This window comes from Chlorocebus sabaeus, chromosome 15, assembly GCF_047675955.1.
Source record: "Chlorocebus sabaeus isolate Y175 chromosome 15, mChlSab1.0.hap1, whole genome shotgun sequence".
Taxonomy (NCBI): domain Eukaryota; kingdom Metazoa; phylum Chordata; class Mammalia; order Primates; family Cercopithecidae; genus Chlorocebus; species Chlorocebus sabaeus.
The window spans coordinates 24,754,977-24,782,692 of NC_132918.1; the positions used below are offsets into that span (position 1 = coordinate 24,754,977).

The window sequence follows — 27,716 nt, forward strand, 5'->3', positions numbered from 1 at the left end:
ATATATATATATAGCCAAAGGAAACAAGCATAAATTAAGCCAGAAATCTCTTTAGGACTGCTCTCTAGAGACAAACTTTGTTTCTGCCTAAAGTCTTTAGTAAAATGATATACTTTCATTTTCAATATAGTCTTACTCCCAATCTCATAGTTATGTCCTACATTTTAATTTATCCCTGGGCTTGCATTCTGGCCCATCTCCTTGTTAGTAATTTCACTGAGAGAAAAGTATTTAGATACCTGAATATAATTTAACACACATAATGGAATAGGGATAAAAACCCAAAACCTGCTTCTTACAATAAATTATAAAAATAAGAATAAATTATTAAAAATGAAAACACCTAAATTAGTGCCTAACAAAGGAGGTGCTAAGTGAATGGTGGCTTTCTCTGTTTTAGTTCAAGGGGAAAATAGCATGTGCTTTGAAAAATCAAGGTAATGAGACAGACAGTGTTTTCAGTTTAAAATGAGAATAATAATATTTAAATACCTGCTCTATCATTTAATAGCTATTGACCTCAAGCAAGTCATTTAAAATCCCTGGATCTCAGTATTTTTCCATGTAAAACAAGGATAATACCGTTTTTTTTTTTCATTATGATACTGTTGTAAGAAAAAATTAAATGAGAGTATTTAAAAATATACAGCTTTATTATTGTTGCCTTATCATCTATTAATTAATCTACTAGGCATTTCTGAGGCTACAAACAGATAAAATAATAGAGCATTGGTCTCTGTTTTCAAGGCTCTTAAAAAAAAGCATCAAAAAAAGATTTATTTGTGAGAAAAATGAGATAATCCAATGAGGTTAAACTGAGACTGTTAAAAAATGTATAAACTCTTGATCTCAGAGTAACAGTCAGCTAGGGTCATCTTTTCTGGCATATAAAATCTATTATAAAAGTGTATTAATAGCACAAAATCATAAACTCTCTGTAGCCTTTGAAAACGACTTTCTCAAAAAAGAAATGCTCTGCTTATATACATCTGTACTTCTTGTGGAAAGGCTGTTTTTCCCTCAGTTACGTAAAAATCTAGAAGTTATCTTTTTCACTTTGATATCTGCCTGTCAGTTTCTGGGACTCACTGTGCTGGAACACTATCTCAGACCATCAACAAATACTACATTTCCAGATCTTTAGCATTTATTGTTCCTGACATCTCTTGAGGCCACTGCCTGTACTTGCTTTCAGCCTCTGTGAATTAAACTGCCCAAACTTTCATTAGGAGTCAAACCAGAGGAAGTGGCATTCTGTAGATATCATGAGGTCCCAATCTATCTAAACATCTGTGCTGAATTTTTTTTGCCACAGGGTCTTGCATTGATCATTAGCTGGGATAAATCCCAAAATACTATGTTTTCTAATGAGAACCAGAACATGGCTTTGAACCCAGAGTAGATGAGATAACAGAAATGTTGCATAATTACAATGCATCTGCAGAATAAATTCATCTATGTTCATTTTTGGAAAGAAGACTATTCTTGTTTCTTTTATCATTTTCTTGTGCAGTGTGCAGCTTTATGAATGATAAAGCCAAAGATCATTTATTTCTATAATATAAATACATCATCTTATTTCAACAAAGATATCTTCTGGCTTACATATATGCCATTGAAATTATAATATATACATAAATCACGACTTGTTATATTATTACATACTTGCTTTAGGTTTATTGGCAAATTTTCTTTAAGTATTTTTGTAATATATTTATCTATTCAAATTCCATGGTAGGATTCTTAGAATCATACACTTAGAAATCATGCGGACCATTCCCTATTATTTTACAGAAGAAAGTGAAGCTTATAATGAAGTGAATTACCCAAGATTACTCTTCTAGTTAGTAAAAACTTATTTTCTCATATTCAGTCAATAGATTTTTACTGCAAAATGCTGCCTGTCTCAGGGGAGGGATCATTTTTTTATTATTTCCTGAGGTTATTTTTTCTATTCCCTATATTCTTCACCCTCTATCATGTCAGTAAGAAAAATAAGCATATTTTTGTTGTATATAGTCAAGATGTGGTTAAAAGAATGGTTTAAATACTGGAAGAAAATTAAAAATGTAAGATTAATAGGAAAAAATTCACATATAATTTTAATAAAAATGTGTTGAAGACAGATATGAGAAACTACATTTTGTATCAATGTTTATTCATAAATAGTAATCTGTTTGAAATAACAATGTTTACTAAGCAAGTACCCTTATAAATGCTTTGATAATTTCACCTAGTATCAAGATAATTCTATTGCGTAGGTTTTATTTTTATCATTCTTTTAAAATTTTTATTTTTAATTATTGTGGTACATAATAGTTGTATATACTTATGGGGTACATGTGATGTTTTGATACAGAGATACAATGTATTATGATCAAATCAGGGTAGTTGGGGTATCTGTCATCTCAATCATTTGTCATTTCTTTGTGTTAGGAACATTCCAATCCCACTCTTTTAGTTATTTTAAGATGTACAAAAAATTATTGTTAACTATAGTCACCCTATTGTGCTACTGAATACGAAATCTTAATCATTCTATCTAACTGTATCTTTAAGCCCGTTAACCATCCCCACTTTATCCTTCTCTCCCCACTACTCTTCCTGGTATGTGGTAACCATCACTGCATTCTATAGCTCTATGAGCTCAATTTATTTTTTTTTTAGCTCTCACATATAAGTGAGAACATCCAGTATTTGTCTTTCTGTGACTGGCTTATTATACTTAACATAATGACCTCCAGTTTCATCCATGTTGTTGCAAATGACAGGTTCTGAGTCATTTTATGGCTGAATGATATTCCATTATATTTATGTACCATATTTTCTTTGTTCATTCATCTGTTGATGGACACAGGTTGCTTCCATATATTGGCTTTATGAATAGTGCTGGAATAAACATGGGAGCTCAGATATCTCTTGGATATACCGTTTCCTTTCTTTTGAAATTATACCCAGCACTGGGATTACTGGATCATATGTAGTTTTATCTTAAGTTTTTGAAGAATCTCCTTACTGTTCCCCATAGTGGCTGTAGTAATTTACCTTCTCACCAATAGTGTATGAAGGTTTCCCGTTCTGCACATCCTCACCAGCATTCAATATTGCCATCTTTTGGTTAAAAGCCTAGCAGGGGTAAGATGGTATCTCATTATAGGTTTGATTTGTATTCATCTGATAATTAGTAGTGTTGAACATTTTTTCATATACCCTTTGGCCATTTGTATGTCTTCTTTTCAGAAATGTCTATTCAGATCTTTTTCCCATTTTTAAAATTTATTTTTTATTTTTAATTGTGGTAGGTGCGTAGTAGTTATATATATGGGGCACAGGAGATGTTTTGATACAGTCTTGCAATATGAAATAAGCACATCATGGAGAATGGGGTATCTATCTCCTCAAGCCTTTATCCTTTGAGTTATGAACAATCAAATTATACTCTAAGTTATTTAAAAATGTACAATTAAGTTATTGTACACTGTTGATGGGAATGTAAATTAGTAAAATCACTATAGAGAACAGTTTGGAGGTTCTTTGAAAAATTAAAAATTGAGCTACTATATGATGCAGCAATTCCACTGCTGGGTAGATGCCGAAAACAAACAAACAAAAAAAAGGAAATATGTATATCCAAAAGTTGTCTGCACTCCTATGTTTGTCGCAATACTGTTTATGATAGATGAGATTTGCAAGCAATCTAAGTGTCCATCAACAGATGAATGAATAAATAAATTGTGGTAAATTATTTTTTAGTTTTAATTTTTATAGATTTAGGGATACAATTGTTAAATGGATATATTGATTAGCGACTTTTAGTTTACCCATCACCTCAATAGTGTCCATTATACCCAATAGCTAATTTTTCATCCCTCATCTCCCCTTCCATTATCCTGTGTTTTGGAGTTTCCAATGTCTATTATTCCATTCTGTATGTCTATATGTACCCATTGTTAAGTTTTCACTTATAAGTGAGGACATGTAATATTTGACTTTCTGTTTCTGCATGATTTCATTTAGGATAATGGCCTCCAGTTCCACCAATGTCAGTGCAAAAGACATAATTTCAATTTTTAAAACTGAGTAATATTCTGTGGTATCTAAGTGTGTATATATGCAATTATTGCCATTACTTTTAATGGCAAAAGCTGCAATTTATTGCTATTATGCTCCAACTACGTTTGTACCAGCCTATACTAACTTACATTACAATCAGCAGTTTCTGAGGGTTCCCCTTTCTCCATATCTTTGTCAGTATTTGTTTTTACCTTTCTTTTGAATAAAAGCATTTTAACTGGGGTAAGATAATATCTCATTGTAGTTTTGATTTGCATTTCTATTCTTATTAGTGATATTGAACATTTTTTCATGTCCCTGTTGGCCATATATGTGTCTTTTTTTTATTTGATTTTTTATGTAATGAAAGATAGGGGCCCAGTTTCATTCCTCCACATACAGATGTACAGTTTCTTCAGCAGTATTTATTTAAAACAAACAAACAAACAAAAAAACTGTCCTTTCCCTGATATACATTTTTGGCACCTTTGTCAAAAATGAATTCCCTGTAAATGTAAGGATTTGTTTCTAGGTTCTCTTCTCTGTTCCACTGGTTTATGTGCCTTTTTCTACATCAGTACATTGCTGTTTTTGTTACTATAGTTTAATAGCATAGTTTGAAGTCAGGTAATGTGATTCCTCCAGCTTTCTTCTTATAGCCCAAGATGGCTTTGACTATATTCTGGGTCTTTTGGGGTTCCGTATACATTTTAAAATTATTTTTATATTTATATGAAGAATTGACATTGAGATTTTAAGCGGTATTGCTTTGAATTTGTAGATTGCTTTATTTAACATACACAGTTTAACAATATTGATTCATCTAGGACTATCTTTTCATTTTTTGTGTGTCTTCTTCCATTTCTTGCATCAATGTTTCCATTTTTATCATAGGGATCTTTCACTTCTTTGGTTAATTTTTAGGTTTTTTATTTTATTTGTAACTGTTGTAAATGAACTTACTTGCTGGGTTTCTTTTTCAGATTGTTTGCTGTTGCCATACAGAAATGGTACTGATTTTTGTATGCTGATCTTGTTTACTGCATACAATTTTACCAAATTTATCAGTTCTAATGGTTTTTTTTTGGCAGAATCTAGGTTTTTCCAAATAAAAGATTATATTGTCTACAAAGATAATTTTATTTCTTCTTTTTTAATTTGGGTTTCTTTTATTTCTTTCTCTTGTCTGATTATGATGGCTATGACTTCCAGAACTATGTTATTGATAAAATAAAAGTGGCAAAAGTGTGATATCCTCATCTTTTTCCATATCTTACAGGATCTTCAGATTATTCATTCCCCTGTTTATTATGACACTAGCTGTGGGTTTGTCATATATAGTTTTTATTGTGCTGAGATGTGTTTTTTCTATATCCAGTTTTTTTGAGAATTTTTTTATCAAGAAGGGTTGTTGAATTTTTAGTATGCTTTTTGGCAGAAATTGAAATGATCACATTGTTTTTGTCTTTCATTCTGTTGATGTAACATATCACATTTACTGATTGTGTATGTTGAACCATCCTTGCATCCTTGGGATGAATACTACTTGGTCATGATGAAGGACCTATTTGATGTGTTGCTGAATTCAAACTGTTAGTGTTTCATTGAGAATTTTAGCATCAATATTCATCAGATATATTAATCTTTAGTTTTCTACTGTGTTGTGTCTTTTTCTGGTTTTAGTATCAGGGTAATATTAGTCTCACAGAACACATTTGGAAGTATTGCCTCCTCCTCAATGTTTTTGAATAGTTTGTGTAGGATTAGTGTTAGTTCTTCTTTAAATGTTTGGCAGAATTCAGCGGTGAAGCCATCAAGTCCTGGGTTTTTCTTCAAGGGGAGACTTTTTAATTATTATTATTGCTTCAATCTCATTACCTGTTTTTGTTCTGTTTCAATTTTGAATTTCTCTGTGGTTTAATCTTGGTAGGTTGTGTGTGTTTAGTAACTTATTTCTTTTCTTGAGGCTTTCCAGTTTATTGACATATAGTTGCTCATAGTAGTCTCTAATGATCCCTTGAATTTCTGTGTTATCAAATGAAATGTCCCCTTACTCACCACAGATTTGAGTTATTTGGATCTTTTTTTTTCTTAGTCTGGTAAAAGTTTCTCAATAATTTTGTTTATCTTTCCAAAAAACAACTTTGCATTTCATTGACTTTTTTGTATTTTTAGTCTTCATTTTGTTTATTTCTGCTCTGATCTTTATTATTTCTTTTCTTCTCAACTAATTTTGGATTTAGGTTCTCTTTCTTTCTGGGTTCTTTAAGATGCATCATTAGGTTATCTGAAGCTTTTTTAAATTTTACTTTTCTGATGAATAATAGATGTTTATCACTACGAACTTCCCTGTTAGTACTGCTTCTGCATTTCCATTTTCATTTGATTTAAAAGTTTTTTGAATTTTCTTCTTAATTTTTCATTGACCTTATTGTTGTTCAGGACCATATTGTTTAATTTCCATGTGTTTTGTACTTTCCAAAGTACCTCTTGCTATTAATTTCTAGTTTTATTCTGTTGTGGTCAAAAATATATTTGATATAATTTTCTTTATTTTAATTTTTGAGACTTGTTCTGTGGCATAACATATAGTCTATCCTTGAAAATGTTCCCTGTGCTGAGGAGAAAAATTTATATTCTACAACTGTTATTTCTTTTTGCAGAAGAGGAAAATGAGTTGCTATATAACTTCACAATTAAAATGTATACGGCATTTTAATAGTATAAATATTTATTTTAATGAATTTTACATGTTTAAAATATTTAAGATATGTAGCACATGTATATCATATGTCCTGTAATTGCACGTTTGTCTTAATATGACTCTGTGTTCATGTGATCCCTATTTTTCTATATTCTAAGATCTTTGATGGAAATACGGAGGTATCTCAGAGGGTACCTAAGTAAAAGTTAGTCACATAATTAGCCTGCAATAAATATTAAAACAAAGAATAAATAACTAAATAACAAGCATTGGCTATAAATGGGGTAAAGAACAGTACTGCAATGGCTGATCAGTTTTCCTCCTTATAGAACTATTGTTCTCCCTAAAAACTTCCAGTTCCAATTTTTTTTAATTTTTATTTTTTTTATTTACCTGTAACTCATCTTTAGTAAGCTTGGAAACAATCAATTTATAGAATTTTCATTTCAACTCCCCCACAAAAGATGAATTATTTTTGTGTTTCTCTTACTGCTTGTATTTTACCTCATTAAGAAATTGAAGACAGTCTGATTAGCTTTTATCTAAATTTACTGTCACCTAACTACCTGAGAGACCAATGGTTTAAATGAGATTGGAAAATATAATTAATGAAATTATCAGAAAATATTTCCAATAAATTACCATATCTCATTTACCTTTACAATTCCATAATCTGTCACAAACTTGGCTTACTTATCTACAAAAGCAGACTGATAATCTGTCATTCATATTTAGGAAAGACTATTTTCTTTAACTTTCTCACTGAAGTAATTACTTAGAAAATAATATTCTCCATCTGATCTTATGAAGGCACAAACATGAGAGTTTAGCCGAGGCAGAACCTAAGGACTTGAAAGCGTGTCTCTCTCATAACAGAAGGAACATATAGTATTGATGGTGCCCCCAAAATCTTAAGATATATAAATTAGGGAAAAAGCATGGAATAAGAAGCATTATTCATTTCTTATCTCAAAATGAAGAATATTATCTTGCTTATATTGTTAGTCTTTTACCTCCATAGAAAGCATCTGCTTTAACTTGCATTAGCACAGCAGGATGTAAGCAGACCTGGTAAGTTCTAGAGACTTGAATTCAAATTATTTCTTTATCTGGGGTACAAAATTAATTTTTCAGATCTCTAACATGGGCACACTTAAAACATTTCAATACTATATTCTGTTAATAGAGTTGTCAACATTTGAAGAAAAATTGAGAACTCAAGGAATTATTATCGTTTTTTAGAGTTAATGAAATACAGTTTCTACTAACATTCATTTCCAGTTCCCACAAACCCTGAGTCTATGATTAGCAGAGATATGTCATAGCAGAATTGTATTCCTAACTCATACAGTGAAGGAACCACCAGTCTCCACTACAATACTAAATTGTTTCTGTTTTCAGGTAAGACCATCTTAACTTCCATTTCTTTAGCAATGGATTTACTTTCTGCTTTGCTGACACTGCTGGATAAGAAAAAGCCACAGATATTAATAGCAGTGCAAACAATTGTCTGTATAATTTGGTTATTAAAATTGCTATGTTAAAGTAAAGATACTATAAAATAAATATTCTCTTTTACAAAACAAAATTCTTATTACAAAAATACAAAATCACTGTGTTTTAATCCTCTTAAAACATCTTTCTTTAATAACGGTGCTTATGTTAAATTCACTGAAATAAAGCACATTTCATTAAAATTATATTGAGGCATTCTTGAAAGACACGGCACCACAGGCAATCCTAGGATGCCCTAGTGTCGGATTCTGTGAGTCAGTCTGCCACATATTTAACACTATAGAAATATGAGGTTGGTAAATGGAACTTTCATGAGTCAATAGCATAACCTTCCAATTATGTTCAAAAATACACGGAAATACATATGTAAAAGCAAAATTCTTCAAATCGCATTAATTTTAAAAGCTTTTTTTTTTAAGTGTGCAGAAACAATTTCTTTTTTACAAAGTGATTCAAAGGTACAAAAGACTGTAATATAAGCCAGCTGCCCTACCCTTGCTTCCATCTGTCAACTCTTTTCATAACTCAAAGTTCTGATGTAAACTGAAAGCAAGCATCAGACACAAATAAATGAACCGTTTTTCCTGTGTATTTTCTGTCATATCACACTGCGGTGTTTTGACTGCCACACAGATTGATGTAGCAGGTAAAATAATAAGGTACTGAGAGATAACAGTACAAGAGAACTGAACACAATTGAAGCATATATGGTAGCAACACTTGCCTCTAGCAGAACTACTCGAATGTTGTATTTTCTGTTTGCATAATACAAATATAATCTTTCTTGTAACTTTTTGTTTTCTTTTTGGAGTGCTATAATACTTCATGTTATGTTGTTTCTCTCCATGTTCTATCATACATTCCATATAGATAATAGTACTTATATTTAGTGTAGACTTTTATAAAGTCTTCTTTATGTATTCCTCATTACAGTTTTCCTAACTCTGTGGAGGCTATATCCAATAAATATCCAAAACTATCCCTAACTGCGAATTTTTAAAACTTGTCGGATTCTAAAACAATCCCAACTGTAAAAATATGTGCTATTAACTATGATTGTTGTACAATAAATTTGAATTATGGATTCTGATATATCCAAATAAACATATGTACAACTTCATCAATACCATATTAGAGGATACATTCTAGAATTTCATTAATTGAATAGAATCACCTAGAGAAACTTAAGATTTTTCTAGTCCTCAGTTAAGAAATGAACTAATACTTATTTGATATTTACCTATCAACCAAAATTAAAATTCCCTAGAATAAAAAAATCATGTGAGAATGCATATATTTATTCTGAAACATACATATGTGAAAGCAGAATTTAATCAATACCCTGGAGTATTGAGTTTAGTTCTCAAATTTAAATTGGTGAACTATGAGCTTTGCAGATATTTCCTAAGGAACAATTTCCAATTACCTTGGGTTACAATGGATATGTGAATGGAAACCTGGTGATTTTCTAGATTTCTTTGTTGTTTCGTTTTGAATTCACCCAGGGAATTGCTTAAGCCAACAACATAACCTTCAAGGGAAAAAATAGGTAGCATATGTCCAGTGTGCGTAGATTGAGGCAAGTTTCAAAAGAAGATGATGATGATGCTTTAATTTAAATATGGTGCTGAAGTATGATACACAAACTTACATCTATAATGCCATCCAAGTAAACAATAATAGATAAGTTAATGTTTAAAAATGAATAACTGCAGGGGATATCCATCCATCTATCTACTCTAGCAGATCAGATATCAGCTTGTGCAGGGAATGGCTTTCTTCTACCTATTCTAAAAATTGCATATTCAAAAATATTATTAGTATATAGTTTTCTGATTTCAGGCCCTGTTTTTATTAATCTTTACAATCTACCTGAGAAACCAATTAATCCACATTCACTTTGGATGAATGAACTTAGATTTTTTTTTTTTTTTTTTTTTTTTTTTTTTTTCTGAGATAGAGTTTCACTCTATTGCTCAGGCTGGAGTACAGTGGTGTGATCTCGGCTCACTGCAACCTCTGTCTCCTGGCTTCAAGCGATTCTCCTGCCTCACCCTTCTGAGTAGCTGGGACTACAATCCCATGCCTACATGCTTGGCTAATTTTTGTATTTTTAGTAGAGATGGGGTCTCACCATGTTGACCAGGCTTGTCTTAAACCACTGACCTCAAGTAATCCACCCACCTCTGCCTCCCAAAGTACTGGGATTGCAGGCATGAGACACCACGCTCAGCCCACAAACTTAGATTTTACTTTTTTTAAATATGGTATATAATAGTTGTAAAAAAATGTATGAAATAATGTGGTATTTTGATAAAAGCATACCATATGTAATGATCAAATCTGGGTAATTGTGATATCCTACATTTCAAGCATTTATTACTGCTTTGTGTTAAAGACATTTCAACTATATTCTTTTTGTTATTTTGAAATAAACAATAAATTATTGTTGACTCTATGGTTCTATTGTGCTACCAAACACTAGATCTTATTCCTTCCATCTAGTTGTAATTTGTATCCATTAACTATTCCCTTTTTATTCCCCCAAGCCCCCAGATACCAATTATGGAAGACTATATTAGCAGCAGTTATTTCTGTGGAAACAAAAGCATTGGTGAGCTAATATCCCTCTACTGGAACATTCACTAAATTCTTCAGTCAGTCAGTGTTTTTACCAAAAAAAAGGTATAACACTCCAAAACCAGTTGGTAATTATTTCAAGCCATTTCTGCATTCCTATTTGCTTGGTTGTAGTTGCTCTATGCTTGCTCTAAGATTTTTGTTTTCACAATTTATTATGTAATTTGTTTGAATATTCTAGACCATTGTTTCCAAAAGTGTTCTTCCAAGATATCTAGGAAATTTTACTACCTGATGTTATGAGGGATTGGCTTCTCAAGATAATTATTCATTTAACAAAAGCTTGATGAGAATCAACAAATAAACCAGGCTTACAAAGATAAAGTAGTTGCCAGTGAAAATTTATCAATAATTTCTCAGACTACTGGAGGAAGATTGGTATATAAGCAAATAAATTACAATATGGGTGATACTTACTGTGACCAAGGTACAAATTTAAGGCTTCAGAATATCCATCTCTACCTGTGAGTTAGAAAAAGCCTCCCAGGAGATATGGCATTTAAGAAAAGGCTCAAAAGTTGACTTTTCATAGTAAAGAAGGGGGAAGCAACTCTGAAAAGAAAAAAAAAAAAAAATAAGCATGGCAAAAGGCAAAGTATAAGAAAAAAAGTATTGTGTTTGCAAATTGCTGAAAAATGTGTTAATAATTGACATTTATAGGAGACAAGACAAAGGGTAAGACAGAATACAATAACTGGAGAGAAGTAAAAATCAAACATACTGGGTAGAGGCCTATTTGTCAGGCTAATGAATTCTGATTGCTCTTGAAGGCAAAGGTAAGCTAATGGGGAGTGTCAATTACCATTTTAAAAAGCAATAGAGAAGACTAATAAGGGGAGCTAACTGAAGACTAGGTACACCAAAGGGTAAGCAGTTAGAAAAGCTGCAGTGAGAGATTATGAGTTTAACTCTGGCAGTGGCACTGCAGGTGGAGAGAAGCCAGGCCCAAATGACTATCTCAGGGTGACAGCTCAGTCAAGAACAGGGTAAGCACATTATCGGCTTTTGTGTGTGGGTTCCTGTGTCCAAAAATCTTTCAAGATCCACCTGGTATGCGCAATATGTTTATAAAGCACTATTATTTAGACAATATAAAATTTCCATTTGCCTATACTCTCCTGCAAACATTATTCTAATTTCTGCATTTTCTTCTGGGTATGCTACAGAACTAGCAGTTCTTACAGCTGACAACTTCAATCTACCATGTTTAGAAAAACCTCAGTTAATCATGAGATTTTTTTTCTTAGCTATATTACCTTGGACATCTGTAGGAGATACTCTTCCTTCTTTCAAATGAGTTCTAGACTAGGTCCCTTTATCATATTGCTTTTTAGTATAAATTTCAACGAGGATGAAACAGTTAGGGTTCCCTAATTTAGTTCCTAACTTGTTAGGAGTCCTTAAGTTCCTAAGGAGAGAAGGTAGCAGAAATCCAGATTTGTATGCAGATTTTCCCAAATAAAATATCTGAGTACCAAATGGTTTATAGGCAACTAGATTTCAGCAGTACCAGACTCACAGCTGTTAGTAATGTTACATATTTAGTGAAGTAATTGACCTAGTATATAAATATTCAGGGTTTTTGAGGGTAATTGTCATTGCAAACACCCTGTGAAGTTGATAGCCAATGTGAGTTCATGGCAAGTTTGATGCACAGACCAGACCAAACAGATGTTATCAGAATAGAAAAAAAAAAATTATGTAATCACTTTCCTTTTTTTGATGAGATGCAAAAGAACCCATGCAGAAGCTTATTTATCCTGTCCACACATTTTAACTGAGAGCCTCATCTTTACATTTACCAAGCTAAAATTTTGAACAAGATAGACATGGCCCATAACTCACTTGGGTATTACTTTACAATAGGGTAACAGAGACAAAATAAACAAACCACTAATTAAAATTATTGCAACTTTTGAAATGGCTGTAAAGTGAAAGAGAAAGATCAATTAGATCACATTCCAGAATAGAGAACAGTGAGTTGAGGGAGGCAGACAGCAACATCTCAGGTGAACCTACTCTCTGCCTGTCAGACATTTCATTTCCCACATGATATTAAGCTCATTCAGAAGAAAGCTAATCTTATTCATTCATTCTAAAAATATTTATTGATTCTTATTGATCATTAAATTCTGAAAATTGGGAAAACTGACACCAATTGCTCTCAAATACTAAGTAGGTCCTCTAATATTTATGCTAATTCCACTAATTCCTCCTTTTTGATGCAGTACATTTATGGAAATGGAACAATTACACTTTCTTAACCCCTTTTCCATTTGCCCCAAGAATACTCACTAGTGGTGCTTGCAGCTGCAGCATTTACCCCAAGATAACTTTGTCACACAATATCTCACTTTTATTATTATTTGTGCAGCATTCTAGTATATCGACTTTGGAAACAAAAGACATCATTCTATTTATAACATTCTGGTTTTGGTAGTGGGATTTACATTTACAAAATATAGTAATTCTCAATCGCTCTAAATGTCATATCCTAGAAAATATAGCATTCCTATGCATGATGTTAATATCATTCTGTAGCAGTTGTTGGTTGGAGATTCACTTGATGAATCCGATTTTTCCAAAATAGACAATTGTGATGATTTAGACGATTCTGATGTTAGTTTTGTTTGGAAGTAACTCCAAGAACAGTTTGTATATTTTATTTTCAAACTGAAAACCAGTCAGATTTGCTTCAGCCTCAAAGAGCATGTTTATGTAAAGTTAAATGAGCACTGGCAGTGAGCTGCACATTTTCTTACTAACCAGGGAAAGGGTTAACAGTTTCTTTTGTTGTTGTTGTAATGGTTATAAAAGGAAAACAAAGGAAGAATACAAACACTCACTGTGATGGTTAATTTTATGCATCAACTTGACTGAGCTAAAGGATGCCCAGATAGCTGGTAAAACATTACTTCTGAGTATATCTTCAAGAACGTTTCTGGAAGAGATTAGCATTTGAATCAGTAGGCAGAGTAAAGATTGCTTTCACCAACATGGGTGAACATCATAAAATCTGTTGAGGGTCCAAACAGAAAAAAAGGGAGAAGGTCAAATTTGCTTACTGTTTGCATTGAGCTATCCATCTTCACCTGCCCTTGCACATTATTGTTCCTGGTTTATGGGTCTTTGGATTCAGGCAAGGACTTACACCATTACTTATGCACCCTTATGCTTTCACGTCTTTGACTCAGACCAGAATTTACACCATCAGTTCCCCTCTGGTTATCAGGCTTTTAGACTTGCATTTGAGACTGAATTGTACCCCCAGCATTCCTGATTTTCCAACTTGCAGGCACTGTATCATGGGACTTCTCAATCTTCATAATCACATGAGTCAATTCCCATAATCTCTCTCTCAATCTCTCTCTCTCTCCCCCCCCCGCCCCCCCCCATTCTGGAAAACTTTGACAAAAACGCTGACTTAAGTGCAACAACACTAGTAAATACATAATTTGAGAGCAGATTGAACAACAAAATAAAGCATAAAACATTGCTTCCACCTTACTTAAAAAGAAGTAACAAATTCATTGTTGTGAGAGAGTAACTTAATGCATCCAAAATTAGACAGTCTCCTTATTTAAACGTACTCCAGTTTTAGTAAAGTTAAAAATAAAATAAAATTTCAAAGTAAAACTAAGTTAAGTAAAAGTACTTTTCAAAAGTACTGAGTTGATTTTAAGATGTGGTTATAAGAATAACATTTTGTAGCATTATGCAAAGTAGACGCATGTGATTACTGTCAAGAACCAAAGAGGAAGAACAATCTACCAGAATAAAGAAAGTACAATATTACTGAGTCCATTCATATTGATAACCTTTTTTGTATGCAGAAATTTATTAGTTCACTGAAACAACAGAGTCAACATCTTCTTTTTGATATGTATTACTTATTAAAAGTAATACCACTGTTTATCCTCCTGTTCTCACAAATACAAGTTTTTCTGAAGTAAATCAATGTTCTATTTTCCTATACTAAGATTAAGAACAATGGAGTTTAAAAATTATGGTTAAACACTTCCTTTTTCAGTTTACATAGTTTCCCACCTACTCTGAAGTCCTTCAAGTATCTAAGTGGATAACTCTCTACAAACAATTACCAAAGTGAAAATTAGAAGGCCAGAAATTAAATTGAATGTACTAAGATATGTTTCATAAATATTTCAAAAGAATAATTCATGAAAAATAAAACAATGAATCCTAAGAAAGGTAATGAATACATGTTTTTAACATTCACTCAAAAGACGGAAGAAAAGAGTTGGACTGAAAAAATCTCTGAGCCTACTTGGTCAAAATATTGGGAAAATAAAATAAATAAGAAATAAGAAATAAATAAATAAGAAATAAGACAGTCTTTGTTAATGGATTTAGCTTCTGTGGCAATGAAGCAGCAAGAAATGAAGAAACAAGGAAAATTAAAAAATAATTTAAAAAAAATGTCAAAAAATGATTATCAGTGCCCCGTATCTTGGTTTAATTAAACAATGAGAAATACAACTTTATTACTTGAAAATTGTAACATTTATATGACATAAGTATTTTATAACCAAGAATAAAAAGGATATTGTAGAGTAACTTTCTATAAAGAAATAAATTCTAAACCATTTTGTGATAAGTGATTAGTTTGTTATGAACCCAGAGTCTTACAACCACTAAGAACAAAATATAGAGAACTAGAAAATGTCACAGAGTGGCTAGAAGTGTGACTATCTGAACTTCACTGAAGGAAAGATAGATATCATTGAAGGAAAGATAAATACCTATACTTCCTTCAGAAAGATGTCAGCCACGGGATAGATTTTGATTCTAACTGCCATACTATAAAGGAGGTAGCAATAACAGTTAGTTTAGGGAGATGATACTCTGATACTTTCTGTCAGAGAGGCCTTGGTTTAAATTTCAAACTCTCACACTCAAAGCTTCGTAACTTTTCCTAAGTCATCTGAATTCTGTCCTTAGTTTCACGATCTGTAAACAAAGCTATTAATACACATTGTATAGGTTTTATGAAGATTAAATGTAATCATATAGGTAAAGACAAAGGTCTTAGCACAGTATCATATGGCAGTTGGCATTCAACGAATATTAGTTATTATTCTTGCAAGGGTTTTAGTATGGTGTCAGTCCTGAATAATCAGTGTTCAGATACAGTACTTTAGTCTAACAGCACATTAATAATTTAGACTAAGAAAAACAATGGGACTACGAGTTCTAACGAGAATGTGTTGCTTAAAGCAAAATGGCTAGATAAAAAGGCCAAGAAAAAATTCAATGTCAACAGCAACAAAAGCTGTTTATATGTTAATCACAGACTTCAAATTGGGTCTGGGGGTATGCCAAAGGGCGATTTGTGAGTGTCAGGTCAGCAACATTAACATCAAGTGCCTAGATCCCTGCTCTTTTAGGCAAGACTGTGCTGAAATAAGGAATAGTAGACTGTGTGTCATAAGTATATGCTTTATGAGAATATATTCTATAGTCAATAATAACTTACTTGTACATTTTAAAATAACTTAAAAGAGTGTAATTGGATTGTTTGTAACTCAAAGAATAAATGCTTGAGTTGATGGATTCCCCATTCTCCATGATGTGCTTATTTCACATTGCAAGACTGTATCAAAACACCTCATGTACCCCAAACATATATACCCACAAAAATTAAAAATAAGAAAAAATTGTTAATAAAGAATATATTCTGGAAATGTAGTTGATTTCAGAGTTTTAGGTAAAACAGAAACACAAAGAGTGCAATAATGTAAATAAAGATGAGATCTCAAAAATTGTGTAGCTTTTCCTGTGTGTTTCAGGACATGCAGGTTATGCCCTCCTAAAAAGCAAACAGAAGCTCACTTAGATTTCCTGAAAAATCCTTCAATCTCTGACTCCTCAATTTCTGTATCTATAAGGCTGTTACTACCTAGATAAGGATTAGCAAAACTGATATACTAGCATCAAGCTGTACTGGAGTCACAAATTTCCCCAAACGTGGCCTTCAGAAACTGTCAGATGAATGTCAAAATACTGGCTTGAGAATCAGTATCTAGAAGGCCTTGTGGAAAGTGACCCTGGTTCCTAGCGTAATATCTTCAAGAAGCTCCTGGATAAATCAGTATATTTGGACTTGGGTAAAATAACTTTATGACCCACTATTCACTGGCTAAATGTGCCAGTTATATTTCAGATTTTTGTGTGGAGTACCCAGGTCCACTAAGAAAGAAATCTCAACTGGAGTGCAGATGGAAAGATGGACAGAAATTATACACTTTTCTTGTGAATTTAATAGAGATTTAAATTAACAATTAAAGTTGTAAATGCTATGAATTTTCTATGACTCACAAGAAAAAATGAATAATGTTGGTAGACTGATTCGGGATTTTAAGGATGCCGATCACCTATCTATTATAAGTTTTAAAAAACATTTTCTAATTTCTGTGCTTTATCTCTTCATGTTTGTGGAAGTTAGGGTTTTCTTTGTCAATCATAAGCTTTAAATTTCATTAAATTTAAATTTAAATTCTTATCTTTTAGAGTTCTAATATTGCTATCTTATTTTTTGGAAGGATTTATTTTTAAAAATTCTTCTATATTTTATAGTAGCTTTAAATTCCTACATCTTTTGTAGTTTCCTTCCTTCCTTCCTTCCTTCCTTCCTTCCTTCCTTCCTTCCTTCCTTCCCTCTCCCTCCCTCCCTCCCTCCCCCCTCTCCCTTTCTTTCTTTTCTTTCTTTCCCTTTCTTTCTTTCTCTTTCTTTCTTTCTTTCTTTCTTTCTTTCTTTCTTTCTTTCTTTCTTTCTTTCTTTCTTTCCTTCCTTCCTTCCTTCCTTCCTTCCTTCCTTCCTTCCTTCCTTCCTTCCTTCCTTCTTTCGTTTGTTTCTTTCTTTCCTTCTTCCTTCTCTTTCTTTCTTTCTTTCTCTGTCTTTTCTTTCTTTCTTTCCTTCTCTCACTCTTTCTTTCACCTCTCCCTGCCCTGCCCTCCCTTCCTCCCTTCCTTCCTTCGTCTAACTTTTTTATTTATCAAATTTTTGCTTAGAGACAAGGTCTCACCATGTTGCCCAAGCTGAATATTGTTATGTGTTTGAATCCATCTAGCAAGTCATTCGGGGTATGATGTGAGACAATTTCCAGAAAACTTTTTCCCCCAAAGGTATAGATATTTTCCCCAACACCTTTATTAAATATTCCATCTTTTTCTTTTCAGTTCATGAATCATCATATGTTATATTCAGCAACACAATAGACAAGATTTTGGATTCTTTCCTTTACCTATTTGTCTGTCTACAGTGTTGTATTGGTATCTGTTTCAGCTACTGTAATTTTCAAGAATTTTTTATGTTTGGTCTTAAAGTATTACTCTTCTCCACACCAATACTTTTTTTTTCAAAAGTTTAACATATAAATCTTCCAAATAAATGAACTTTAAACATAGCCTGTAAACCCACTCCCATACCAATTCCTTTTGGAATTTGAGTTCTTCAGTTTCTTTGACTAATTGATGAAAATGAAGAAGTTAAATTCCTCACAGGAAGTGATAACCATCATGGGCTAGGTTCTCTGGGAAAGAGACTTGGAGACAGAGACAGCATGCACAAAGTTTATTAGGAAGATCTCTTTGAAAAAGAAGCTAAATGAAAGCTGTAGTGGTCAGAGGAAGAAGATGAGGTACTGCAGATCTAGTGTCAGCCTCAGCCAACAAATAGAAAACTCTGGACTTGGAATGTCAAGTCAGTTTTGTCCTGCAATGGGCTGAAAAGATTAAGTTACTTCATCAGTTGGTCACTGAGTATAAGGGACTAGGAGAAGGACATAGTTTTGGGCAAAGAGGCTTTTTTTTTACCTAAGGCAACTTCTAAAGTGGGTGACAACTTAAGGTGGTCTTTCCACAGCATTTGTGGCAGCTATGGCAATGACACTTAAAGAAGAATATAGATGATACATCACAGTGTTCACTATTCCACTTCACAGTATTGACTACACCACTTTAAACTACACGACTTCACAGTATTGCCTCTTTTCATTCAGATATTAGTATCTATTGATTCTGGTATTTAATTTGACTGAAAGTAACAAATTATAATTTTCTTTAAAAAGGTCTTGTATATTTGTATACATTTTAAGAATTCCAGTTTTTATTGCTATGGGAATATTCTTTTTTTAAATCTTAATTTTTTTTCCCACTAGACAGAAGAAAGTTGTTGATTTCTTCATACAAATCCAACAATTTTCTTTCACTCACTCTTCTATTTCTCTTTCTGTCGTTGTAGTTGCTGAATGCTTGATACACATATTTTTAGTCTCTTCTTCTATAATGAAAATACTGAAAAACGTTTTATCTAGAACCCTGCTCAGACTTTACTTTATATGTTTTGATTAGCTGTATTCTTAAAATATATTTTATTTTAAATATCCTGTAACTTTAGCTTTGCTTTCTCTTTAATTCAAGCTTACTTTGGAAGTTAAAAAATACTTAAATGGTTTTGTATTTTTCTAAGTATTTTATGTATCTATTGCATTTGAAGTGTATATCACATGAATTCTAATCTTAGGAAAATTTTTAGTTAACTTATCATAGTTGCCACAAAAATTTAAAAAAAAAATGATGTGGGTTACACTCTTTGTTCAATTTTCTAGATGGCTTTTTTTTTTACTCTCTTACATTAGGTGTGTATTTGTTTTATTTTAGTAATTACACTTTTAATTTATAACTTTTTAATGTTCTCTGATTGCTTTTTTATAGCAGCTTTCTTATTTTACAAATATGACTCTAACATCTTAAAATATTTAAAAAAATATTTGATTTCATTCATTGACACTTTTAAAATCTAACTTCATTTCTCTGTTAATTTTAGTAAATCTGTTCCTGCTGAATTTTAGTGACTTATTGAGAAAATAAATGAAAAAAAAAAAAAAAACGTATAGAATGAAAACAAAAGATGAAAAACTAAATACAGAAATGACTATCCTTATACTGAACAGGAAAAATTGAAAGCATTCTTCTTGAGAACTAGAACGAGACAAGGATGCCCACTCTCACCACTTCTATCCAACATAGTAATGAAATTACTAGCCAGAGCAATCAGGCAGGAGAAAGAAATAAAAGGCATCCAAATAGGAAAAGAAATCAAACTGTCTCTCTCCATGGCTGATCTAATTCTAAACCTAGAAAACCCTAAATATTCTGCCAAAAAGCTCCTGGAACTGATAAATGACTTCAGTAAAGTTTCAGGATACAAAATAAATGTACAGCAATCAGTAGTATTTCTATATGCCAATAATGTTGAAGCTGAGGGCTAAATTAAGAATGCAATCCCATTTACAGTAGCCACAAAAAATACTGGAACTGCATCTAACCAAGGAAGTTAAAGATATCCACAAGGAAATCTACAAAACACTGCTAAAATAAACCACAAATAACACAAAAAAATAGAAAACATTCCATGCTCATGGATTTGAAGAATCAATGTCATTAAATTGGCCACAATGCCTAAAGTAATCTCCAGATTCAAGACTATTCTTACCAAACTACCAATGTCATTTTTCACAGAATTGAAAAAAACTATTCTAAAATTCCTATGGAACCCAACAAAGGTCCATATTGCCAAAGCAATCCTATGTAAAAAGAACAAAGCCAGAGGCATCATGTTACCTGACTTCAAACTATACCATAAGGCTACAGTAAACAAAACAGCATGGTACTGGTACAAAAACAGATGTATAGACCAATAGAACAGAATAGAGAACAAGAGAACCCAGAAATAATGCCACAAATCTATAGCCTTCTAATATGCAACAAAGCCAACAAAAACAAGCAATGGGGAAAAGAATCCATATTTAATTAATGGGGCTTTCACCCTATATGAAAATAAACCCAGGATGGGTTAAAGATTTAAATATAAGACCTCAAACCACAATAATCCTAGAAGAAAATCCAGAAAACATCATTCTGGACATTGAGCTTGGGAGAGAATTCATGGTTAAGTTGTCAAAAGGAATTTCAAGATAAATAAATATTGGCAAGTGGGAACTAATTAAAGATCTTCTGCACAGAAACAGAAACTATCAACAAACAGACAACACAGAGAAGGGGAGAAAATATTTGTAAACTACGTATCCAACAAACGTACAATATTCATAATCTATAAGCAACTTACGCAAATGAACAAGCATAAAACTAATGTCCTTATTTAAAAATAAGTAAAAGACATGAACAGACGCTTCTCAAAAGATGACATATCAGCAGTCAACAACTGAAAAAATGGTCATCACTACTGATGGTTAGAGAAATGCAGATCAAGACCACAATGAAATATTATCTCATACCAATCAGACTATTTTTTGACTATTATTAAAAAGTCAAAAAAACAACAGATGTCTGTGAGATTGCAGAGAAAAAGGACTGCTTTTACACTGTTGGTGGGAATGTAAATTAGTTCAGCCATTGTGGAAGACAGTGTGGCGATCTCTCAAAGACTTAAAAGACAGAAATACCATTTGATCCAGCATTCCCATTACTGGTTTATACCTAAAGGAATATAAATTGTTCTATTATAAAAACACATGCACATCTATGTTCATTGCAGCACTATTCACAATAGCAAAGACATGAAATCAACTTGGTTCCCATCAATTGTGGACTGGATAAAGAAAATATGGCACATGTATACCATGGAATACCACACAGCCATAAAAATGAATGAAATCATGTCCTTTGCAGCAACATGGATGCCACTGGAGGCCATTACTAAGTGAATTAATGTGAAAACAGAAAGCAAAATACCCCATATTCTCACTTATAAGTGGGAGCTATACCCTGGATATTCATGGACATAAACATGTCAACAATAGACACTAGTGACTACTAGAGGAGGGAGGTAGCAGCTTTCTTGTTTTACAAATAGGACTCTAACATCCTCAAAATATGATAAGTTTTTCTATTTCATCCATTAACTCTTCTGAAAACCTTATTTCTCTTTTAATTTTAGTAAATTTGTTGGAGGAATGCAGGGGCTGAAAAACTAACTGTTGGATACTTTGCTCACTACCTGGGTGACGGTACCATTTGTACCCAAACCTTGGCATCACATAATATACTCAGCTAAAAAAATATGCACATGAACTCTCCTGAAACAAAAGTAAAAGTTTAAAAAATTAATTAATGGAAAATATAATCAGTATCAGTTAAAAACAAAAGAAAAAAAGAAATGGTTATATTTTTATAAAATACAGGTTTTAATAAAAATCCTTTCCAGAGGGGAAATAAAAAGAATTGTAGTAATATTTAGGACAACTCTCAATATACTTTATTTCTTATAAGTATTACTATCATACCTTGAATATATGAGGATTTTATTTGTAATACTGGTTGATTTAGATCATGGAATGCTTTGATGGTTTTCTATGTTTCAGGTGAGAGAGGTTTAGAGAAATTTACAGGGAATTTTTTGGTACTTTCCTTATAGTAAGTCCTTTTATAGCAACATTGCTTGTTTGCTTGAAACTGGCACCAGAGATCACAAGGACCTAGACATTTGAAACCAGTTCCTCATTTTTAAAAATGCTAGAAGGGTTTCATGCATTTGTTATGACCTCCGTATTGCTAGTTTCATGTAAACAGCCTCACCTAATCTAATATCAAGATTGGGGGTTAAAGTATCTGTTAGGGGAAAATTGAGTGCATTTCAATATAAAAGACATGAGTTTGTTGCAAAGAGAAAAGTTTCTGATTCCAAAGACAAAAGGTGAAAGAGAGGTGATGTTTCCAAATCTCTATCAGGTGAGAAGAAAAATAAAAATATATAAATAGACACTTGAAACTTTAGGAAAATAAATCTTATGTGACTTTTTTAAAAAGGCCAAAGCAGGAATAAAAGACCATGACCACTAAAGCAGAAACTACCCATGTATTAATGACAAGACTACAATAATGAGGTATTGATGATCAACCTTAGCATACATGCCTAGATTGTAAACCCTAGACCATATTTAAGTTCATTTATGCATAGAAGAAATATGCAGTGTAAAAACATAATATGACCTTTAATTGGTGTAATGGTTAATAAGTGAGTACAGAAAGACTTCATCAGCAATAGAAAGGGTAATTTTTTACATCTTTAAAAGGTTGAATAATTTTGTCTTATTTGGTAAGTTATGTAACATATGGATTTTAAAAATATAACTGTTTAAAAAACAGCATAAATAAATAAAAACAATACAAACGAATTCTTTAATAATAGAATTAGACTTTGTGCTAGGAAATAAGGAGACAAATGAATAAGACCAGATCCTTTAATTCTGAAATTTGTGGCATTCACTTTTTTTTTTTTTAATGATTTTTATATTCGGACTTTTACTAGATTGTGTTATTCACATCCTCTGCTAAGCTACAAAATTGTCTGGTCAGAGTCCATACTGTTGTAGCTATTACTGTTTTTACCATTCTACCTTATGTGGAATGTTGTATTTACTGACTATTTTGTAAATATTTATAAATGAATAAACGTATGTATAAATGGATGAATGAACAACTAAAATTTTTAACATAATAGTTATGTGTAATATATACTGAAGACTATATTTATCTGATACAAAGATGACTACAAACCTTAACAGTTCATTATTTGAAGGAGAGAAATAATTAAAATTAATTTTAAATGAATCAATACATGTGGACCAATGTATCAAACTCATTCAAGAAGTTGTTTCAAATGTTGCATAAGATTACTTAATCCAAACATGATCACTACCAACAAGACACTGAGGACAAACAGTACAAAAATCTGAAAAATCAAATTAACCAATCAATTTTTGTAAAACAGCTTAAATGTGTTAAACTACATAGTCTAACTCAGCTATAGGGAAGAAATTTAACTGTAGGTCTTAGGATTTGAGGAGTCAAACAAACCATTTTAACTGTAAAAGTGAAGGGTTCTAGAATTATTACTCAGGAAAACAGATCATTATGATGAAATGGGAAGTCATTATTCTGTGATATGTTATTTCAGTCAGCATTAGCTTTCAAGAACCGGTCAGGAATGGCAGTGAATAGAATTAGGCAGAGTACTCAAGACTCAGCCAAATGAATTGGGAAAAGAAGGGAAAACTCACTCATTCATTCATTATTTTGATCACTAGATAAGTATATAATGAATACGACATGCCAAGTTCTCCGCTATATGATGAATTTTAAAATATAGTCCTAGCCTTCTAGCCTCCATGGAGTTTACAGTCTAGTTATTCAAAGAATTAGAAATAGATGAAACAAAAGGATGATGCAATAGCATTATTGTTAGATAATGGAGAAATTGGAAGGAAACATTTAGCTAGCCCAACAATTGCCAATTTTCTACTATTGTGAATGTACAATAGTCTGCATAAAGTCTAGGTTTGGGACTTCAAGTTGAAAAAACATAGAAACTTAACATATGTTCTTTAAAATGAAGAGAATCGTTGTTCTATATGAAAGAATGTAACTCTATATGAAAGTCATTTGTATAATTAAATTAAAATACTGTTTTTTAATGAATGACAGAATTTGCCAGATTATAAGAAAATGGTGATTCTAATTATGGCACTATTAGATGGGTCCCTATTGCAACAATTAGAATTTGACTTTTTCAGTATGCCAGGGTAAACTGCCTTACTGAATTAATACCCTGGAACTAGTATTGGAAAGTATCATCAGTATATTTTGTTAATAATACCAAGGAATATTACATTATATATTCCATATTGGAATCATATTTTTAGATATTGCAAAAGTCATTGTGTGCAAAGTACACTTTTTAAAACTTAAGTTGCACAATATTTTTATTCAAATATGTTCTGCTAGGCACTCAGAAGTATAGGTCTCAGAAGAAACTTTTTATTTCATTCCAGTTCCTTTATACATATTCAGCACATTTTCCAAATATCTCATGAATTGTCCCTAAATTTCTGATATTTTTCTCATTTACTTTCTCTGTTATTGTTAATTACTCAATACTATTCATTCCATAACCAATGTTTAGGACCATTCCTTGGCTCCCAAACTTCCTCTAGCTACTATTTACAGCTGTTAGTACTTGATTTAAATTTTTGCATCACTCAACAAAAAGATATCTGGATCTACCAATCAGCTTCATACAACTTCTTATAAAAGTGTCCCTGCCCCTTCTCAGCACCTAAGTCAGTTCCAGTCAGTTCCTAACAATTCTCCATATAAAAGGGAAAAATAATTAAACAGAATCCTTTATTTATTTAAATATTTATTTTTTTCCTTTTTAGAATATATGCAAAAGTATATAATAATTACTGCAAAGTTTTTGTAATGTACTTTTCCTATTTGTTTTATAGCTATCACTTTTGAATTACAAACCTACAGTAGCTATGATCCAACAAGGGGTTACAAATTGCAGGATTTTTTAAATAGTCTTTCAGATTACAAAACAACTACCATCCAAAGAGATATTCTCAGAATTTTAAAATCTTCTAACTAAAACAAACAAACAAACAAACAAATAATTTTAAATATAAAAAAAAGCCTTTAAACCAATTTTAGCTGACTCTATGGAAAATAATAGATAATGCTGCCTCTGTATTGATGGGAATGCACTTCAAAAGCACTATAATACAGTATTATTTATAAGTTGTTACAATATAATGAGACTGATCAACAAAAGTGTATCTTTCAGACAATTGACAAATATCCATTTAAGAGCTAAAAGTGAAATTATTTAATAATCTCTGAGAGAATCTTTAAAAATATTATAAACTTCAATGGTTTCTTAATCAGCATCATTATAGTCCTCAATTATTATGCTAAGATTTAATGCAACAATTCTTTATTTGGCATTAAGGTAGGTATATAAGAATGATTTTCTTGTATATTTTAGTGCTCTCAAGTCAATAAACTTTTTGTTTTTGTGTTTGTTTTTTATAGTCATCTCTCCCCTTTCTTATTATCAGCCTGTCATCTCAGTTTCTTTTTTTTTGCTTGTAAAATATCTTACCCAACCAAATTTTTCTTTGTTTTTTTCCCCCACATCTATCCTTTACTTAGGACTAACAACTTTGAGTGAATTATGGATTTTAGGTCATTTCATCCAAACAAATGAGCATTAAGTTTTATACATATAAATATAAATAAATGTTATAGCTAATACTATATAACATACAAACATTTATATTACATATATAGTCTATATAAGTTTACTCATCAGCACAATTTGTGTGTGCATGTGTGTGTATGCAACTAGGATATAAAATTCTTTAAGGGCAATTTCCCACATATTTGGGGTTTATGACTGGGTTTTAGACAGTTGAGTCAGCCCAAAATGTGCTTCCTGATAAATAAAGTGTCACTGCAATAAACTAGAGCTATCAAGCTCCATCTAGTTCACCCTAATGAATGCTGTGAGATATGGCAAAATAAAATAATGAAAATATTTGCTCCTAGCATTGATTATATTTAAAACCTAATTTCATAAATATAAGCAAACACATGTTATCCAAATGTGCAATTTAATCTTATGTTAAAATTGAAATACTGAAAGCTTTGGTTTCATGTTGACAATATTATTTTAACAGCATTATTTTAACTCAGATTCAATTCTACTTTATTTGTTTTTGTTATTCTGGAAAAAAAAAAAAAAAAAAAAAAAAAGCCATAAGCCAGTCATAGACTCCCTCACTCTGCTGATTACGAGGGGTTTCTCATATTTTTGTATTAGTAAATCGCTTTGGCCTGATTCAGTGCAGCATTATCCTTTATTAGGAAGTCGGATTTTATGCTATCAGATAGCATTTTAGGAAAGGGCCTCAGAGATCATTGGTCCATTCCCTTTATTTAGAGATTATAAAAGGATTTTAGAAAGATACTGCCTTTGAAAAAAAACTCTTGTGTTCTGATTAAAGTTTATCCTTTTTTGCTCCATTTAAATAAGTTTCTTATGTCTTGTTCATATAAGCAATCCCATTGTTATATAAGGTCTGCTAACTGCTATTTTGCTTCAATCAGGTATTACCATGTTGTGGAGAGAAAAAAGAACAAACGTTTTTAAAAAATGTCATACATAGTAATGTTCATAACTTACATCTCTAAGTTATTGTTTTGTCATAAAAACGTTCTTCTCAACTATGACCAAATATCCTCATCATATCTTATTTTTTCTTTGTTCCATTTTCTTTTCTATGTTATCAGCGTTGGAGGGATTCTGGAAAAAAATCACCTTAGTTGGTATGTCTAAAAACAAAGGGATCTTTTAAAGTTATTTTCTCTGCCCACACAATTAATGCAAAGTATAACAAATAAGGTGTATACGTGTGTCTGTGTGCATGCATGTAGGTGTGCATATATATAATGTGTAAATACATAACATATACACATAATATATGCTTACCATGACTATTATCTCATCATCCAGGGGCTAAGTACCTTGAGATATTTCTATTTTGTCTTTCTTTTATACTGTTTTGTTTTGTTTTGTTCTGTTTTGTTTTTTAACATGAATGCAGACATACATATGGAAATTGCAAGCCTGGCTACAGTCTTAAGAAAGAATTAACCTGAATTTGTTTTTTAGTTCTGATGTAACACACCAAGGACAAGCCTGCAGAGTCATTCTTAAAAAATTTATTTTTCTGTGTTCACCATTAAGACCTAACTTGATTCAGGAAGAAAGAGACAATGATTTTGAAGTAAAGGAAAATTTCGCCCATTTGAATCCTGGAAAATTGTAAACACAAGAAGAAATACTTTGTTGTAAAAGAGCATCAACAGCAAGGCTCCCCGGCAACTACCTATTTCAACAACTGGCAGGAGGGAACTTTGC

At 31.9% G+C, this 27,716-nt stretch overlaps 1 long non-coding RNA gene across 2 annotated transcripts in view; it reads right to left on the reverse strand.

Annotated features, from left to right (window-relative positions):
• LOC103221313 (uncharacterized) overlaps nt 1-27,716 on the reverse strand; it is a 349,435-nt gene that overhangs the window by 245,768 nt on the left and 75,951 nt on the right. For both annotated transcript variants that reach the window (XR_012095553.1, XR_012095554.1), the window contains exons 5-6: nt 13,759-13,853; nt 11,330-11,464 (exon numbers count right to left, since the gene is read on the reverse strand). This is a non-coding gene — a long non-coding RNA (uncharacterized lncRNA). The remainder of the gene's footprint in view (nt 1-11,329; nt 11,465-13,758; nt 13,854-27,716) is intronic.